This window comes from Schistocerca americana, chromosome 7 (assembly GCF_021461395.2).
Source record: "Schistocerca americana isolate TAMUIC-IGC-003095 chromosome 7, iqSchAmer2.1, whole genome shotgun sequence".
In the NCBI taxonomy this organism is placed as follows: Eukaryota; Metazoa; Arthropoda; class Insecta; order Orthoptera; family Acrididae; genus Schistocerca; species Schistocerca americana.
Genome location: NC_060125.1, coordinates 68132657 through 68151608, shown reverse-complemented (window position 1 = coordinate 68151608; position 18952 = coordinate 68132657). Strand labels below are relative to the sequence as shown.

The following is an 18952-nucleotide window of genomic DNA, read 5'->3' as shown; positions in this document are numbered from 1 at the left end:
ATAGCCAGTTGTAGAACTTGTCCTAAGTGTGGTGGGGAAATGAGCCTCATTTCTCATACAAAAGGTACAGATGAGGTGCAGTGGAGCTGCAAAAAGACTGAGGACAGAGTTAATTGCAGCATTAGAAAAAATTTGTGTTTTGAGGCAAGCATGTTAAATGTTGTAAAAATTCTTAAATTAACTTGCCTCTGCATCAAAAGGTGCGGGAACTTTTTATTACCTAGAACTACAGTTATCCAAGAAGACTGTAGTGGAAAAGCTTTTGCACAGAAGTAAGTACTGAAATACGCTTCAACGAAAATGAGACACTTGGTGGCAAGAGTGTCATCGTCATCCAGATCAACAAGGATACGCTTGGAGGGGGGAAATATGGCAGACGGAACAAAAAACAGGACAATTGGTTTTTGAAGGAATCCAAAGAGGAACCAACAAGTGTTTTTTCAAAGTTGTTCCCACATGTACAAAGAAGGTGCTGCTCAGTATCATCTACGAGTGCATCCTTCCAGGATGACCATCACCTCCAAGTGTTTTAGGTCACACAAATGCTTGAATAATGAAGGGTTCAAGCATTTTACAGTTAACCATGAAGTGACATTTAGGGACTCCAAAACATGTGCACACACTAATAGCACCAAAGGCACCTGGCCAGCCATAAGGAAATCTCTTCACGGTGCCAGACAGTACAAAAAAACTGTTTGACAGATACTTGTTTGAAGACATGTGGTGCAGACGCTACTCTCAAAAGCAGGATTTATTTAGGCATTTCACGAAGAGTGCAGCAACAGTGTACAAGCTCTAATGTGATGTGATGGTTTCAATGAAATATTGGTGCTATTATTTTTACACTTTCTGGAATTATTTTGTTGTTTCTATATTTTTAACTTCTTGGATATGTGGCCTGTGTACGTAACTAAATAAAAGGCCATTTATTTTTGTGATACACATTTTGCTTCCTTTTATTTAAGGAGTGTTCTTAGTGGCTTGTAATACATGGTGTTTCTTAAATACAAAGATGCGAAACCTGTTACCATAAAAACAAAATTTTGTTTTGTTGCATAGGCTGGTCACATCTCCAAGAATACAATGGTATCACTTGTATTGAATTGCTTATTACTTGTTCTTGTGTATCCATGTTTTTCTGCAGAACTTCAGTTCCATCACACTAATGATATGTACTATGCTAAAGGATGTTGTGAAAACTGCAGTATTTGTTTCATGTGCATTTGAAACCAAAATGTCATTCTTATTGGCTGCACAAATCACCTCTTCCACCATCTTACACTCCCATCAATGCTCATGGCAGACATTACGGTAAGAGCACTGACTGCCCTTTGTGAAGTTCTACCAAGTAATGCAATCAGACGCACAGGAAGAGTACAAAACTGAATGAAAATTTTTTTTCACTTCAGATTAAATGAATTTGTATAATCAATTTGACTGAGAAAATGTTATAAAAGATTAGCCTGGCAATATTTTTAATAATGCTTCACAGAAACTCATAACAAAGTTGTAAGAAAACCAACATTGCACTACAGCCTTATCCTAACAAGAACCACTGGCAGAGGAGTGTAGGATGTCAAACATGCCGACTTTGAGCAGGAGAGGTACCACAGGGCATTTTAATTTCATCTACCTATACTTTTACACATATATTCATAAAAATTTGTCAGCATGACCTGGAAATAGTCAGGATTCACACTCTTAGCAGTGAAAATTCAAAAACATAACAAAATATTTTTTTTAGTCTAGTATTTTACAAATCTGTTTAAAACTGTGCTAAAAATTGAGATAATTACCTATAAAATTTGAGTTTTTTCTAAACATGAATTTTAAAATGTAACAGCTCATTCACGTTTTCATAAAGTAAATAAATTTTAGAGTTTCATACACCTGTATGTATGGTTTGTATGGTGTGCAAAATACATTGAAGAATCTGTCTTACTTATGAAGAAAAGTGTACTTTTAGCAACAAATGCAGCCAACAGTGAGCAAAAAAGTTGATTTTTCACACGAAAAAAAAAAATATATATATATTTTGTTATGGTTTTGAACTTCCACTGCTGTAAGAGTGAATCCTGAATCCTTCCTGGTCATGCTTACAAACTTTTATGTATTTATTTACAAAAGTATAGACAGTGTAAATTAAAATGTCTTGTGGTACCTCTCCTGCTCTAAGTCAGTCAATTTAACCCCTTAAGCCTGCAGCACCTACTGGTGTATGTACGACATGTATCCACAACATTGTTGTGTTGCAAAGACAGCTACAATTCTAGTTCCACAAATGATCACATACAAAATTATCAATGAATAATGAATTTTAAGGTAATGTTCAATTGTCCTTTTCAACAACTGAAGTTATTTTACAGTTTTTCACATTATAATGTCATTGATAGCTGTGTGCTGGTAACTAAAACGGTGGGCTGACTAAAATTTATGAACTGAATGATCTTCTCATGACTGTAGAGGATTTGGCAGGAGGCTGGTAACCATTTATGTCTTGTGTGCAGTACCTGAGGTGTCTCACAGTAAAGCAATACCTTGTTGCTGTGGCAGAGCTCATGCCGGGAACGAGGATCAGTAGCACAGTGAGGACGCAATCTCTGAGCTGCTAGATTTCAGCTTGTAGTAGAAGTTGATCACCTGTAACACATGAAACCATATAGCATACACGAAATTTCATGAACACATATTGTGGGAAATTTAAGAGAATCAATAAATTTAAATATCTTTGTGAAGTAGCACAGAAGAATGGCTGTGACGGGGAGACTAATAAATTTGGGTCAAGAAAGATAGAAATGACCTTTCAGCAGACTAATGATGCATACATTAAGAGCTCTATCTCCAGCCAAGCCGAGTTACAGTATAATTCAGCGGTTTGCTTCCATTTCCTGTCTTATGTGTTGATGTGACGTATGCAACATTCCAGTCTTTACGTATGGATCTTTCGTCGAGTGAGTGATTATATATGATGGTTAAACATGGAGCCTTTGCATCAGTACACTCTGAAACGAACCTAATTGGTACACAAAATGGATCAGAACACTGCACTAATAAGATCATAATGTCTATACACAGCCACGTGCATGGATTTCAATAAGACAGGGCAAATAGAAAACGCAAAAGAGGGGGGAAAATGCTAAGAAAAATATTGGGTCCAATAAAACAGTATGGTTAATGCTGGACATGAGGAATGGAGACCTGTACAATAAAACTGAATAACTAACAGTCACAATTAGATGACGAAAAATGAAAACAAGATATGTAAGAGAATTACCGAAATGGCAGCTGAAAAAAATGCATCCACGAAATCTGATGAGATCTGAAAGAGAGGAAGAGTGAAGAACATTAAATTCTGCTCTGAGGCACATTTATAAAGAACACTGTAGATTCCTATCCCTACAGAAAAATAAATAAAGCTGAAGCAAAGTGGTCAGATGTTTGGAACACAACAGCACTACGAATGAACACAAAATTATTAGAAAATAAAAAATAAATAAAATAAAGAAAACAAAATTTAAATCAGAAGTTGTCATCTGCTTGGTTAACAGCAGTCCCAAATCTAGGTGGGCAAAACACATGCACAGTGTATTGTCAGAGAACTCAGCATATATCCCTGTATCCATACTCTGTGAGGCACCATCAACAACCCAATATGCTCAATCAAAAACGCTTAAGCTGCAATCTGTTAAGGTCTCTTCCTTGCTGTGGTCCTTGTTATAGATGTGTGCCAAGAGACTGGAAATCATTTCACATTTGAGAAAACAGAATGTCACAAATCCGTACAATGCATTTCAAATGGTTGCATTTACACAGACTATCAAATGGAATGGATGTCAGCACCAAGATTTCTTGACAAGGAAGCTTTAATGTTGATGGTTGCATTGGAATAGTGGTATCATCATCTGATAATGTTAGAAGTTGACCTACTTTTGCCATGGCCACTCTTGTTTCATGTTTTTGTGTGTGGGTTGCAAATACCAATGTGTGTTTACATATACTCTGGCAAATAAATGCTGACTTTTGAAATGTTTGGAGGGCATTTCAACTATTCCTTCATTCCTAAGCATAGCAGAAAATTTACCATACAAGTTTTCTCAAGAGCATCCATGATGAATATCATTTTGGTCATCAACACACTTTATCACTGCTACTTCCTTAATTCTGATACTATACTCCAACTTTTTATATCACACGTAGTATCTCAAAATATTTTCATTATTCAGTACTAAGCTAAGAGAAGACAGGAAATACGGAAGTGTCCGATCCTGCCCATCTGCTTTGACCCATGACGTCACAAATATGGCGGAAACGACCATAAATCATGATTCCAATATGGCGCATATAAAGTCGGTACGTACACATTATGACGAAAATACATCAAAAAACAAACACACACACTTTCCACAGAAAGCCTAATGACACTAACGGGACAAGTGCGGGAAATGGGGTGTTTTCGGGTGGGGGCAAACAAATTCAGACACCCACCCCCATACAAAACCACACAAAACGACGAAAAAAACCAACATCACAAAACTCCCCATATACCACTAAACACAATATCATCTGGAATCGGACACTTCACTTGACCTATATAGCTCAACAGCAGCTCCCAATCCCATAAATTAGGATCAAACACTTCCCTTGACCTATATAGCTCAAAAAGATCTCACGATACCAATATCAACATACACAGCCACACATTGGGGTCGAACACTTCCCTTGACCTGCGCACTGTTAATTTTATCCGTCATATCCATTCCTGAACAAAAACAACAACCGATTAATTTCTACTAAAATTACCACATCATGTACAGCGAACAACACTAAATTAACCTTCACACAAAATCGTTACCTCCCTGAAACGAATTCCACTACAAACACAGCCGACACACTAACAATTCTGGATAATGAGTAAAAGCAAACTGAGCCCATTACACCACATAAACGAAAACCCTGAACATACCACCAGAGAGCACAACAAACCACAACACGACAACATCTACAAACATGCCACACTCACAAACCAAACTCCGCGCCGTCATGACGTCACACATGACAACACCCTTACGTCACGGGTCAAAGCCGACACGTGGGATCGGACACTTCTGTTGACCCAGAAGACAACATATCTGCTGTGGAACACACCACAATTTGGTGGTGATGTCTCCTTCCATTTTGATGATTGATTGATTAAGTGAGAGAGTATGGGACCAAACAGCAAGGTCATCAGTCCCGCGATTCCAAAGTGGGTTACATAAGAAAGAAGGTCTGCTAAAAGTGGACGGAGTCAGTCAGAGGAGACAAATTGTAAAAGACTGAACATTAAACACACACACACAGAAAAAGCATTAAAGGTGAGACCAAATCTAAAAGCTGGGAAAAAATTGGGGGGGGGGGGGGGGGGGGTTGGGGGGGGGCATGGGGTCACAGACCCCAGACTGCGTAAGGAGTCCCAACCACAACCCATCCGCCCACCAATCCACCCCTGCGCCAAGACTAAAGGGGAACCTTATATCTAGAAATAATAACCACTTTCTTGGAGGAAACCAGGGACCAGGTCAACCACTTGTGAATCATCTGCTAATACTAAAGTTAAGGAAGCAAGATGACTATACTTTGCGTGAAGGGTCGAAAGAAGTGGACATGCCACCAATATGTGAGATATCATCAGTCTGGCACCACAACGACATTGCGGGGGTGGGTCGTTACATAGGAGGAAACAATGGGTGAGCCAGGTATGGCCAACGCATAAACAGCATAAAACAGTGGACTTCTTCCGAGAGGGGCAAAAAGAAGTGCCCCAAACTGCAGTAGACTCCTTGATTGTGCGGGGTTTATTACTATGAGCGGTAGCGCTCCAAATGGCATTCCACTGTTGAGCGAAGAGAGATTTGACGTAGATCCGCATATCCGCAACTGGAATCATGAAAGGAAATGGGATGGTAAGTATCTGCTTCTCTAGCCAAACGGTCAGCCAATTCATTCCCTGGGATTCCCGCATGACTTGGGACCCAGAGAAAGACGACAGATCAGGCGGCACGCTCAAGGGCAGAGAGAAGGTCATGGATGGCAGAGACCAAGGGGTGACGAGAGTAGCATCGATCAATAGCCTGCAGGCTGCTCATGGAGTTGGAACAAATTAAAACACTATGGACGGAAGCCTGAGAAACAAAACAGAGGGCCATGTGAATGGCTAGAAGCTCTGCTGTAAATACACTACTTGATTCTGGCAACAAATGGTGCTCGAAGCCGGTAGGAGACGTGAAAGTGTATCCACCTTATCAGTAGTCTTAGAACCATCAGTGTAAAAGATGGTGGCACCCTGGAACTCTGCAAGGATGGAACATGCAAGGTGTTGGTAAACCATAGGAGCAACAGAGACCTTAGGACCCTGGAAGAGATCAGTCCCAATCCATGGTCTAGGCACCTTCCGAGGTGGGTGGGGGGGGGGGGGGGGGGGGTATGGGAGGAAAGACACGGGGTGCAGTCCAGTGAGTGCAGGTAGAGATCCCAACAGAGGGAAGTGAGACACATGCCAACCAGCAACCCCACCTGTGGGCAGGTGTTAGGAGGGAGATGTCCCTCAATGGTGAAGAGCACAGTGAACACAGGATGGTCAGGGGATTGGCGAATGGCAACTGTGTAAGAAACAAGGAGTTGGCTCTGTCAGATGCGCAGAGGGGGAATCCCCGAGTCTGTCAAAAGATTATCAACAGGACTAGTGCGAAAGGCATCAAATGCCAGATGCACCCCACAATGGTGGACAGGATCAAGGAGTTTCAAAGTGGAAGGAGCTGCCAGGCCATAAACCTGACTACCATAATCGAGTCTGGAAAGGACCAAAGCACGGTAAAGATGAAGAAGAGTGGAATGGTCTGCACCCCAAGATGTGTGGCCCAGGAGACGGAGAGCATTAAGTTTCCACATGCATGTAGTGTTTGGGTGGCGAATGTGGGGCAGCCACATCAGCTTGTTATCAAAAATAAGCCCCAAGAAATGGGACTGTGCTACAATATCAAGGAGCTGGTTGCCTAAATAAAGTTCTGGATCAGACTGTACTGTGGGTCAATGACAAAAATGCATAACCCGCATTTTGGAGGGGGGAAAACTGGAAGCAGAGGCCCGTCGGATGGCACCTTGGAGCTAGCACTCAGCACGCACCACCGAGTGGGAGCTGCACCAGATGCAAAAATCGTCAACGTACAATGCTGGGGTAACCAGAGGCCCAACAGAGATCACTCTAATATTATATTAAAGTTAAGGAAGCAGGATGACTATACTTAGCGTGAAGGGTTGAAAGAAGTCAACATGCCACCAATATGTGAGATGATATCAGTCTGGCACCACAACCACATTGTGGGGGTGGCAATGAGAACGAGTGTGACACTTAGCACAGAACCCTGTGAGATACCATTCTCCTGAATCTGAGGGGTGCTGAGTGAAGTGCCAACTCGAACTCAGAAGAGCCCGAAAGATAAAAACTCAAGGATAAAAATGTGACTGGGACCACGGAAGCCCCAGTCATGGAGGGTAACTAAAATGTGAAGGCGCCAAGCCATGTCATACGCCTTATGTTGGTCAAAGAAAACTGCAAAAAGCTGTCGGCAGTGAGTAAAAGCCTGTCGGATGGCCGATTCCAATCGGAGTAAATGGTCAGTTGGAGATCGCCCTGCCCAGAAGCCACACTGATACGGTGACAAAAGGCCCCGAGATTCGAGTACCCAACATAATCTGAAGTTGACCATCCTTTCGAGCAGTTTACAAAGCACATTTGTAAGGCTAATGGGGTGGTAGCTGCCTAGAGACATTGGGTTTTCCCAGGCATAAGGACGGGGACAATTATACTGTCTCGCCATCGTGACGGAAAAGCACCCGTGACTCAGATGTGATTGAAGACCCTGAGAAGCTGTTGCCTCTGGGGAATGTCCAAGTGTTGAATCAACTGATTGTGAATCTGTGGCTGTCTCATGAAGAGCTAAGAGCCTGCACCAATTCCCATTCAGCAAAAGGTGCATTATAGGGCTCAATGTGGTGTGGGATGAAATGGAGGGGGGTCTGTTCAACTCTTCATTTCTGTTGGAGAAAGGTAGGAGAGTAGGAAGTGGACGACGATGCCATCACAAAGTGTGTCACAAGGTGTTCAGCGAGGACCAATGGATCAGTGCACAGAGCTCCTTGGAGGTTCAGAACTTGAACAGTTGACCATTGCTGGCGGCCCAGAACGCTATGGAGCTCTGACCAAACTTGCGATAAAGAAGCATACGTCCCCAGGGAGGAAACATAGTGCTCCCAGCATTCATTTTTACTATGCTTAATAAGGTAACGAGCCTTAGCTAGCAGACACTTAAAAGTGAAGAGGTTGGTCTGGGAGGGGCATTGTTTAAATCATTGCGGCACCCGTCAGCGGTCCTGGACAGTGAAGGCGACATCCCTGGTCCACCGTGGTACCGGCCAATGATGAGAGAGCCCTGTAGATAGGGGGACAGCAGTGCCGAAGCATGAAGAAGAGTGGCGGAGATGCCTTTCACAACTACAATTGAATTCGATAGGGAGCAGTCAGAGCAGACAGTAGACATGTATGAGGGCCAATTGGCCCTGCGGAATGCCCAACGTGGGAGCCTGTCTGCCTGGCGGCAGCAGGAGAACGATAGTGTCACTGGAAAGTGGTCACTGTCACAAAGGTCATCACGGGATGACCAATGTAGCACAAGGACAGGGGAGGAGATCGTGAGATTGATAGCAGAGAAGGTGCCATGAGCGGCACTGAAGTGGGTAGGGGAACCATCGTTGAGGGGAGACAAACAAAAAGTGGGTGATTAGGATACCACGACCCATTGTGTAGTGACACTCCCCCACAGTGGATGGTGGGCATTGAAATCCACGAGGAGGAGAAACGGGTGTGGGAGATGCTGGATTAAGGTAGATAGAGCAACATAAGCAAGTGACCAACCTGGAGGGAGGTAGACATTGCAAAGGGTGATTGTCAGAGTCATTTGCACTCTAACCGCTATCACTTCCTAGGTGGTACGTGGGGGTATCCAGTCACTAAGGACAGCGGAGCAAACCAAAGTGCAGACCCATCAGATGCTATCCCAGGGCCAGCATGGTTCGCACAGAACGCCCAATAACCACCGAAAGTTGGAGAGTGGTCACGATGGAAAAGCAGAATAAGAGGAGACAAGACGTTGCTTTTCCGGTAGATGATGATAGAATCCGTTGCAGTTCCACTGGATGATCATGTGGCGTGAGTCCAAGGTAGGCACGAAGGAGCCAAGGAGGAGGTCAGGTCACTTTGACAGTAGTTGTTATCGACAAAGATGAGGTGATGTCCATAAATAAGATGTCAGACTCAGGTTGTGATTTTTTTTTTTTTTTTTTTTTTTTTTTTTTTTGTGGTTTTAGGGCGCACAACTTCAATGGTCATTAGCGCCCTGACTACTCTAAGAATGCACCGCTAGGCACAAGTTGACCACAACAACTAAAAGGGAAAACACGATAAAAGACAGACTGACAGGCATAGGATTAAAAAACAGCATCATCAAATGTCCTTAGCGAGGTTTGTCAAATTGATAAAACGAAGAACACGAGCAGCTGCTCGTGGGTCATCCGCTAAAATGGCATCGAAAGTATTTGGCAGGTTAAAATCGAGGCGCAGTGTGTTAAGATCTGGACAGGACATTAAAATGTGTCTAACCGTCAGCAAGTGCCCACATGGGCAGAACGGCGCCGGCGCAGCCGTCAGCAGATGGCGATGGCTGAATCGGCAGTGTCCAATTCTTAACCGGGCTAAAACGACCTCCTCCCGCCGAGAAGGGTGGGAGGAGGACGTCCAAGCCACGGGAAGAGGTTTTAAGGCCCGAAGCTTGTTGTCGGTAAGTGCAGCCCAATCGGCATGCCACAGAGATAAGATGCGCCGACATATCACCCTGCTAAAGTCGGACGAGGGGACGCAACAAGAACCTGTCCGAGGCTGGAGGACCGCAGCCTTGGCCGCGGCATCTGCAGCTTCGTTCCCAGGGATACCGACATGGCCAGGAACCCACATAAAGCTAACTGGAGAACCGACGTCCACCAGCTGCTGAAGAGAGCGTTGGATCCGGTGTACGAAAGGGTGAACCGGGTACGGATCACTGAGGCTCTGGATGGCGCTCAGGGAATCTGAGCAGATGACATAAGCAGAATGTCGGTGGCGGCAGATGTAAAGAACAGCCTGGTAGAGGGCAAAGAGCTCAGCTGTGAAGACCGAACAATGGCCATGGAGCCGGTATTTGAAACTTTGTGCCTCGACAATAAAGGAACACCCGACCCCGTCATTGGTCTTAGAGCCATCTGTATAAATGAAAGTCATGTCGATGAACTTCGAACGAAGTTCCAAAAAACGGGAGTGGTAGACCGAACCGGGGGTGACCTCTTTTGGGAGCGAGCTGAGGTCAAGGTGAACGCGGACCTGAGCCTGGAGCCAAGGTGGCGTGCGGCTCTCGCCCACTCGAAAGGTTGCAGGGAGTGAAAAAGTAAGGTGTTGAAGGAGGCGACGAAAGCGAACTCCAGGGGGTAGCAGGGCAGAGACATACAACCCGTATTGACGGTCAAGAGAGTCGTCAAAAAAGGAACGATAAGACGGATGGTCGGGCATTGACAGTAGCCGACAGGCATACCGACAAAGCAGTATATCGCGCCGGTAGGTGAGTGGCAATTCGCCAGCGTCAGCATGAAGACTCTCTACGGGACTGGTATAGAATGCTCCGATCGCAAGTCGTAAACCCCCATGTTGTATGGAGTTGAGGCGGCGTAAGATGGATGGCCGTGCAGAGGAGTATACGAAGCTCCCATAATCCAGCTTGGAGCGGACGATCGACCGATATAGACGAAGTAGGACGGTTCGATCCGCTCCCCACGACAGACCACTGAGAACACGGAGGACATTTAAAGAACGGGTACAACGGGCGGCCAAATATGACACATGTGGAGACCAGCTAAGTTTCCTGTCAAACGTAAGGCCTAAAAATTTGGTTGTCTCCACGATTGGGAGAGGAACGGGACCGAGTCGTAAGGACGGTGGGAGAAACTCTTTGTAGCGCCAGAAGTTAATACAGACCGTCTTCTCGGCAGAAAAACGGAAGCCATTGGCGACACTCCAGGAGTAAAGACGGTCAAGAGAACGCTGAAGACAGCGCTCCAGGACACGTGTACACTGCGCGCTGCAATAGATGGTAAAATTGTCCACGAAAAGGGAGCCTGATACATCAGCTGGGAGGCAATCCATTATTGGATTGATCGCGATGGCGAAGAGAGCGACGCTCAAAACTGAGCCCTGTGGCACCTCATTCTCCTGGCGAAAGGTGTCAGACAGGACAGAACCCACACGTACCCTGAACTGTCGATCCATTAAAAAGGAACGAATAAAAAGAGGGAGGCGACCGCGAAGGCCCCATGTATGCATGGTGCGGAGAATGCTCGCCTTCCAACAGGTGTCGTAAGCCTTCTCCAAATCAAAGAACACAGCCGCGGTCGGGCGCTTCCGCAAGAAGTTATTCATAATGAAGGTCGACAAGGTAACCAGATGGTCAACAGCAGAGCGGCGCCTACGAAATCCACATTGTACATTGGTAAGTAGGCGTCGAGACTCGAGCAGCCAAACCAATCGAGAGTTAACCATTCGCTCCATCACTTTACAGACACAGCTGGTAAGCGAGATAGGTCGATAACTGGAAGGCAAGTGCTTGTCCTTCCCCGGCTTAGGAATCGGGACAACAATAGACTCGCGCCAGCATGCGGGAACATGTCCCTCAATCCAGATGCGATTGTAAGTACGAAGAAGAAAACCTTTACCCGCAGGAGAAAGGTTCTTCAGCATCTGAATATGAATAGAATCTGGCCCTGGAGCAGAGGACCGTGATCGGCCAAGTGCGTTTTCGAGTTCCCGCATGGTGAATGGGGCATTATAACTTTCACAATTCGAGGAGCGGAAGTTAGGTGGCCTAGCCTCCTCTGCCTGTTTGCGGGGGAGGAAGGCAGGGTGGTAATGAGCGGAGCTCGAAACCTCTGCGAAAAAGTGGCCGAAGGCATTGGAGACAGCCTCAGGGGCCACAAGGACGTCATTCGCGACCTTCAAGCCAGAAACTGGTGAGTGGACCTTAGTGCCAGATAGCCGGCGCAGGCTACCCCAGACAACAGAAGAAGGAGTAAAACTGTTGAAGGTGCTTGTGAAAGCAGCCCAGCTGGCTTTCTTGCTTTCTTTGATAATACGACGACACTGAGCACGTAATCGTTTATAATTGATACAATTCGCCACTGTAGGGTAGCGTTTAAATGTGCGTAAAGCACGTCGACGAGCACGTAAAGCGTCTCTACATGCTGCGGTCCACCAGGGGACCGGTACGCGACGTGGAGAAGAAGGAGGGTGAGGGATGGAATATTCAGCAGCAGCGAGAATGACTTCCGTGAGGTGTGCGACCTGACGATCGCAGCTTGTAAAGGTTGGATCCTGAAAGGTCGCCCTGGAAGAGAAGAGCCCCCAGTCTGCCTTGGAGATGGTCCAATTAGAGAAGCACGGAGAGGGGGTATGCTGCAGGAGATGGATAACACACGGGAAGTGGTCGCTCGAATATGTATCAGAAAGTGCATACCACTCAAACCGGCGTGCAAGTTGGGGAGTACATATAGAGAGGTCTAAATGGGAATAGGTGTGAGATGTGTCCGAAAGAAAAGTAGGGGCGCCAGTATTGAGGCAGACAAGATCGAGCTGGTTGAAAAGGTCTGCTAACAAGGAGCCCCTCGGGCAGGATGCTGGAGAGCCCCAAAGGGGATGGTGGGCATTGAAGTCTCCAGTTAACAAAAATGGTGCAGGTAGCTGAGCAATAAGTTGCATCACGTCTGCCCTGGTAACGGCAGATGACGATGGAGTGTAAACGGTACAAAAGGAAAACGTAAAAGTGGGGAGAGTAATGCGGATGGCAACTGCCTGCAGGCCGGTGTGCAACGTGATGGGATCGTAGTAAATATCATCCCGGACCAGCAACATAACCCCTCCATGAGCTGGGATACCTACCACAGGGGGTAGGTCAAAACACACAGAGGTGTAGTGTGCCAAGGCAATTTGATCGCATGGGCGTAGCTTCGTTTCCTGGAGGGCTACGACGAGCGGACGGTGCAAGCGGAGCAGCAACTTCAAGTCCTCTCGGTTGGAGCGAATGCTGCGAATATTCCAGTGAATAAGTGCCATCGTAAGAAAAGGAAGATGAGAGAAGTGGTCACCTCGAAGGCCGCTTAGGGCCTGGCTTCGAGCGAGCACTGCCGCCGCTATCAGTAGGCGGACAGTCATCGTCCATTGGGTCTATAGGGTCATCGGCCATCTCTGGAGGATGGCCGGGAGTGGGAGCTTCCTCCGCCAGTGAACGGCCAGATGTACGGCTACCAGCGGTGCGGCCAGGCGAAACGGATGACGGCCTGGGGCGGCAACCGCTGGGTGGCGCAGGAGAAGAAATGCGCCGTGGCGGAGAAGGAGAACTGTGCTTCCTATGCGCCTTTTTGGAAGGACGTGTAGTGGAAGTACCGGTCGAAGGCTGGGAGGTCGAGGTACGGAGGAAGTCTGCACGGGATGGTTCCTTCTTGAAGGCCCGTGCATCTGACTTCTGGGTCTTCGTCTTAGCAGAAGCTGAGGAAGGTGCTCGTGTCTGTGGGGTGATGGGAGGAAGAGGAGACGTCGACCGCGCGATCTTAGCACTGGCCGAACGGACGACCGTGGTGCTGAAGGTCAGATCGCATGTCTGGGTTGCTACCTCCCGGGTAGTCCGAGGAGAGGCGAGGACAGTACTGTATTTCCCCGCTGGGAGCAGCGTGGGCTTCCTACTAGCAAATAGCTTGCGAGCAGCCGAGGTGGACACTTTCTCTTTGACCCGAATTTCTTGGATACAGCGTTCTTCCTTATAGACAGGACAGTCGCGGGAGGATGCGGCATGGTCACCCTGACAGTTCACACAACGAGGAGACGGAGGTGGACAGTCACCCTCATGGGCATCCCTGCCACAAGTGACACATTTAGCCGCATTGGAACAAGACTGTCGAGTGTGATTGAAACGCTGACACTGGTAGCAGCGCGTAGGTGTCGGGACATAGGGGCGAACAGAAATAACCTCGTAGCCCGCCTTGATGCGCGATGGCAGCTTAACACTATCGAAGGTCAAGAAAATTGTCCGGGTCGGTACAAGGTCATTGTTGACCTTTTTCATGACCCTATGGACAGCCGTCACGCCCTGCAGGCACGCACAGGGAGGAAGGAAGAAGAGGAAAAAGAAGAGAGAGAGAGGGAGAAAGAGGACAGACTGTCTCAAACGCCGAGGCGGAGACCAGAGAAGGCAAGGAGAAGAAGGCAATGAGAAAGCAAGGAGAAGAAGGCAATGAGAAAAAGGCAATGAGAAGAAGGCAATGAGAAAAAGGCAATGAGAAGGCAAGGAGAAGTCAAGGGAAAGAGTAAGGAAGACAGTGAGGTGGAGAGGAGCAAAGAAAGGAACCAACAAAAGGAAGGAAGAAACGAGAAGTGAAAAACCAAAAAGACCACGATGATAGGTCGTGGAACCGTCCGTCTCCGGACGCAGGCGCTAACTACCCCCGTGAGGGGGATGGACTCCTTTTAGTCGCCTCTTACGACAGGCAGGAATACCGCGGGCCTATTCTTATCCCCGGACCCGCAGGGGGGACTCAGGTTGTGAGAGGGGAGTTGGCACCTACGGGGGCACAAGGGGCACCTTGTCATGAGATTTATGTTTCTTCTTCTTCTCTTTCTGAGGTGGAGGAGGGGAGGACACAAGGGGAGTACAGGCGTCTGTAAGATAGGGCACTGAAAGAGAGAGGGCGACCTTCGGGGGCACAGATGGTGTGCCTCGCAGCCGAGTGGTGGTGAGAGTCTTCTGGCCGGGAGACACCAGGGAGAGTGTTCCTGAGAGGTAGCCCGATCACCGGCAGATGCCGAAGAATGGGTCACTTCTTCGGCCGGGGAGGGGGAGGTGACTCCCTGATGGGAGGTCGTAGGAACTGCAGGGGAGGCGGAGCGGAGAGTGGGGCGGTGCTGGGGTAAGGATGAGGGAGGGGGGGAAGGAGGAGGAGGAGGAGGATAGGAAATAATAGAGGCAAAAGCTGAAGATAGTGACACCGGACAGAGTCTCTCATATTTTTGGCGAGCCTCAGTGTAAGACAGGCGATCCAGGGACTTGTATTCCTGTATCTTCTTTTCTCTCATGCAAGCCGGAAAATCTGGCGAGCAAGGGGAGTTGCGGTCAGCGCTGTTGACACACACGGGTGGTGGAACACAAGGGCTTCCCCCATGGACTGGGTGGCCACAGTCACCACACAAAGCGTCCTCCATACGGTGAGAAGACATATGCCCAAAACGGAAGCACTGAAAGCACCGCATGGGTGGAAGGATGTACGGCCTCACGTCACATCTTTAGCACATAACCTTGACCTTCTCTGGGAGGGTACCCCCAGTAAAGACAGAATGAAGGTGCCAGTATTGGTGCAGTTGTCTTTGTGACCCTTCTGCACAAGTCGAACAAAATGAACGCCATGCCGCTCCAGATTAGCCCAAAGTTCGTCATCAATTTGCAGGATGAGATACCTATGAAAAACAATAGCCTGGACCATATTCAGAGATTGGTGAGGAGTGATAGACACTGAGATGTTGCCGAGATGATCACAGGCATGAAGAGCTGCAGACTGGATGGCAGAAGAAGCTGTGATCCATAGGGGGTCCAACCCCATCTTGCTAATAGACTCCACTTCATCAAACTTGTCCTCAATATATTCCACAAAAACAATGGCTTTGTGGTGGTGAAAGAGTCCCCATCTGTCATAGTACAGATGAGGTAATGGGGAAAGTGTTTCAGCCCAAGGCAGCGAGCATGGCCCTCTTCCCATTGGGTATCCAGAGAAGGGAAGTCTGCCAGGTCATTCGAGGCAGCATTTAAGGATCCTTCACCTTTCTAAGAGATGGTCATGTGAGAACGCCCAGATTTTTTGCAGCTTGATACGCTACATGCACCAAGCATCCACCCTGATACCACCCATTCCGACCAGGGGCTCTCCACATGGGCGCCACCCAGCCACAGCAACAGTAGTCTGGCAGCATTTAAGGATCCTTCACCTTTCTAAGAGATGGTCATGTGAGAACGCCCAGATTTTTTGCAGCTTGATACGCTACATGCACCAAGCATCCACCCCGATACCACCCATTCCGACCAGGGGCTCTCCACATGGGCGCCACCCAGCCACAGCAACAGTAGTCTGGCACAGCGGCTGTTGCCTAGAGTTCCGATGCTCCAAGAAGACAAGCAACCACTCCTTGGCATACATGGGGAGGGAACAGCTCAGGTATCAGTAGTGTGATCCCTGTGCTGTCAAAGACTCAGCCATATGGGTACATAACAGCCCCACCACATGGACTGGCTACACATGCTGGTGCCCGATCAGGGCAGAAGAGGGCTACAGTGGGGAAGGGAGAGGGGAAGAGAGTGGGGAGAGGAATACACACCATAGATGGTAGGGAGTGAGTTCTTCCCCATATGACTCACACTAAAAAGAGGAAATTTTGAAGTGGAGGTCAAACCTCAAGTGGGGACCGAAATGCCAAAGGGGTAAAGAAACAGGCAAAAGGAACAAAATTGCAACCAATACAGGAAACCAGAGAATAAGCCAGGTTGACATAAATCAGAACGGTGAGAGAGGGGCAAGAGTGGAAACGGGGAAGTAGCGTTGATAGGGAGGGAGGGGGCAGGGAGAAGGAAATGCAGCCAGGGAATTGAGAGTGAGCTGCAATAGCTCGGGGCCCCGTGTCTGCCATGCACGAACTCACGAAAGAACTAAGAGCCCTCTGGGGGGCCATTTCGATGATGTTCTATGTGAATTGACCTTAATAAGGCGAACATTGTCCCACTCAATTAACACTTCACACATCACATAAAACTACTGAATTACAAAGTGGTAGAATGAATTGCTACTATTTGCTTTCAGGAACAAAATTACAAGGGCTGCTTATACACACATTTAAAAGGAGGGGAAACAAAACTATTATGCAGCTTTTGGAAACATTGGTTCCTTCCTCAAGGAGAAAAGGGTGGGAAGGAGGGCAGCTAACATGGAGGGAGGGAACGCACCTGATGCAGGGTTGATGGGACAGTAAACCTTAGAGAGGTGGAAAACCACTGTTTACCCTTTGTGGTCCGAGTTCATGATGTTATTAACATGGCTGGAACATAATAATCAAAAACACTCTCACTGAAACCTCCATATTCCTGCAGAGGCTGCGATACTAACGGTTGAAGTACACATGATCATTTGAAGACATAGTTTCTGTACGCTTTATGTACTGTGAGTGAATGTGATGCTGACACTGTCACAAATCAAAGCTAATGGCTGATGCCTTATTCTTATCTAGGCCTACTTCCTGCATATTATACTAATGAAATCTGCACAATCACTGAAACAAAACAAAAAAATGCCTATTTATGCAAAGCAGATTTTGGAAGGCAAACAGCTGTGGCAAAGCCAAGTTTTAATGAAAATATTAATAGCAGACCACACTGTACAGAAGGCTAAAAAGACCAATGATTTAAGTTGTCTACATGTTCAGAAAAGAGTGAAAGTGTGGCTCTCACTACGACTCTACACAATAATGGGTGTTTAATGTAACTAAGAATGTCACCACAAGCCATGGAGATGGCTTAATCAGTCTCGAAAACTATTTCTGATGGCGACAACATATTTTTTTAAACATTAATTTATCAAGAATACAAAACTCAAGTTAGTGTTGGACCAGAGTCATAACATACAAAGGAGCCTTATTTCCACAATGTTGGGGCTTAATTTGTTTTCTATATTCACTGCTTGACATTTTGACCTAAATTCTATCATTATCTTATTTCGTCTTAATACGGAATCACTGGCGACACATAAACAGATCTTCATTCTTGCTGCAAAAATCTTAATCAACAAAGGATAGGCTAGGCCCGCATAATTTTTGAGCACAACTGTTGCAGCCTACTTGAAAAGTTTGCCTTTCGTATACTCAAAAAGAAGAAAGTTTCCCCTCCTGAATAATCTTTCAGATCTGGAACCGGGTAACCTGGTATTGATCAATAACAGCAAATAACCATTTATGTCGAAGCACACAATTTTAGTTTTTTCGACCAAGTCTCGTGCAGTTAATCCTATCAGGGCAACACGCTCTTCACTCTCTGCGGTATTTTCGTTTATTATAAGGAACTTCATATTTTCACGTCGAATACTTTCGTTTTTAAACAACACTTAATGGCGAATGCCGTACCTAGATTTCAAAAAATAGTAATATTCAAATTTAGTTATGTACAGTGAATCCCTACACAATAAAGGCGTTGTCCACGATACAAAGTTTTCACACATATGTTTACTTTAATATCTCGCTTATCTCCTATCATTTTCCGAAGTTCTAATGCTGCACTCTGCAGCATCTCTAGGCCTAGGCTCAGTGCTTTACAAGATTGGTTTGTCTGGTAAGTTCTTAAACCACAAATTTATTGGAATCTTTAGAAGACAATAAAATATCAGTATATTCTCTAGTTCCTGTCTTACCTACGAATAGCATGGGTGTGTCACCTTGGGTCAACTGCAACACAGGACCGCCATGAAGCTTATACTGAATTATTGACGTTTTGACACCAGCATCCCAGCCAGGCGCCAGCTCTGAGCTCTTGCACAGCCGCCGGGAAGCAAATGAACATCGCAGGCAAAAAAAAAAACGCGATGGCGCCAAACTAAATGTCACGCATTGATGTCACGATATATAGCCACCAATAATTATTTCAGAAATGGCTATACAGTGACTTTGTAGTAACGTAAACCTATATGTTTAAAATAGGGAAAATTTCGCCGCTTACAAAATGTTGATGCTAGAATGGAATGTTTTGACATGTAAGAACCGTGT

The 18952-nt window shown here is 46.4% G+C and overlaps 1 long non-coding RNA gene across 1 annotated transcript in view; it reads right to left on the bottom strand.

Annotated features, from left to right (window-relative positions):
• The window catches only part of LOC124622617, a 29814-nt gene extending 11129 nt beyond the window's left edge, over window positions 1-18685 (bottom strand). Inside the window, exons 1-2 of the long non-coding RNA XR_006980661.1 lie at window positions 18601-18685; window positions 2538-2640 (exon numbers count right to left, since the gene is read on the bottom strand). This is a non-coding gene — a long non-coding RNA (uncharacterized LOC124622617). The remainder of the gene's footprint in view (window positions 1-2537; window positions 2641-18600) is intronic.
• Between the last annotated feature and the right edge of the window lie 267 nt (window positions 18686-18952).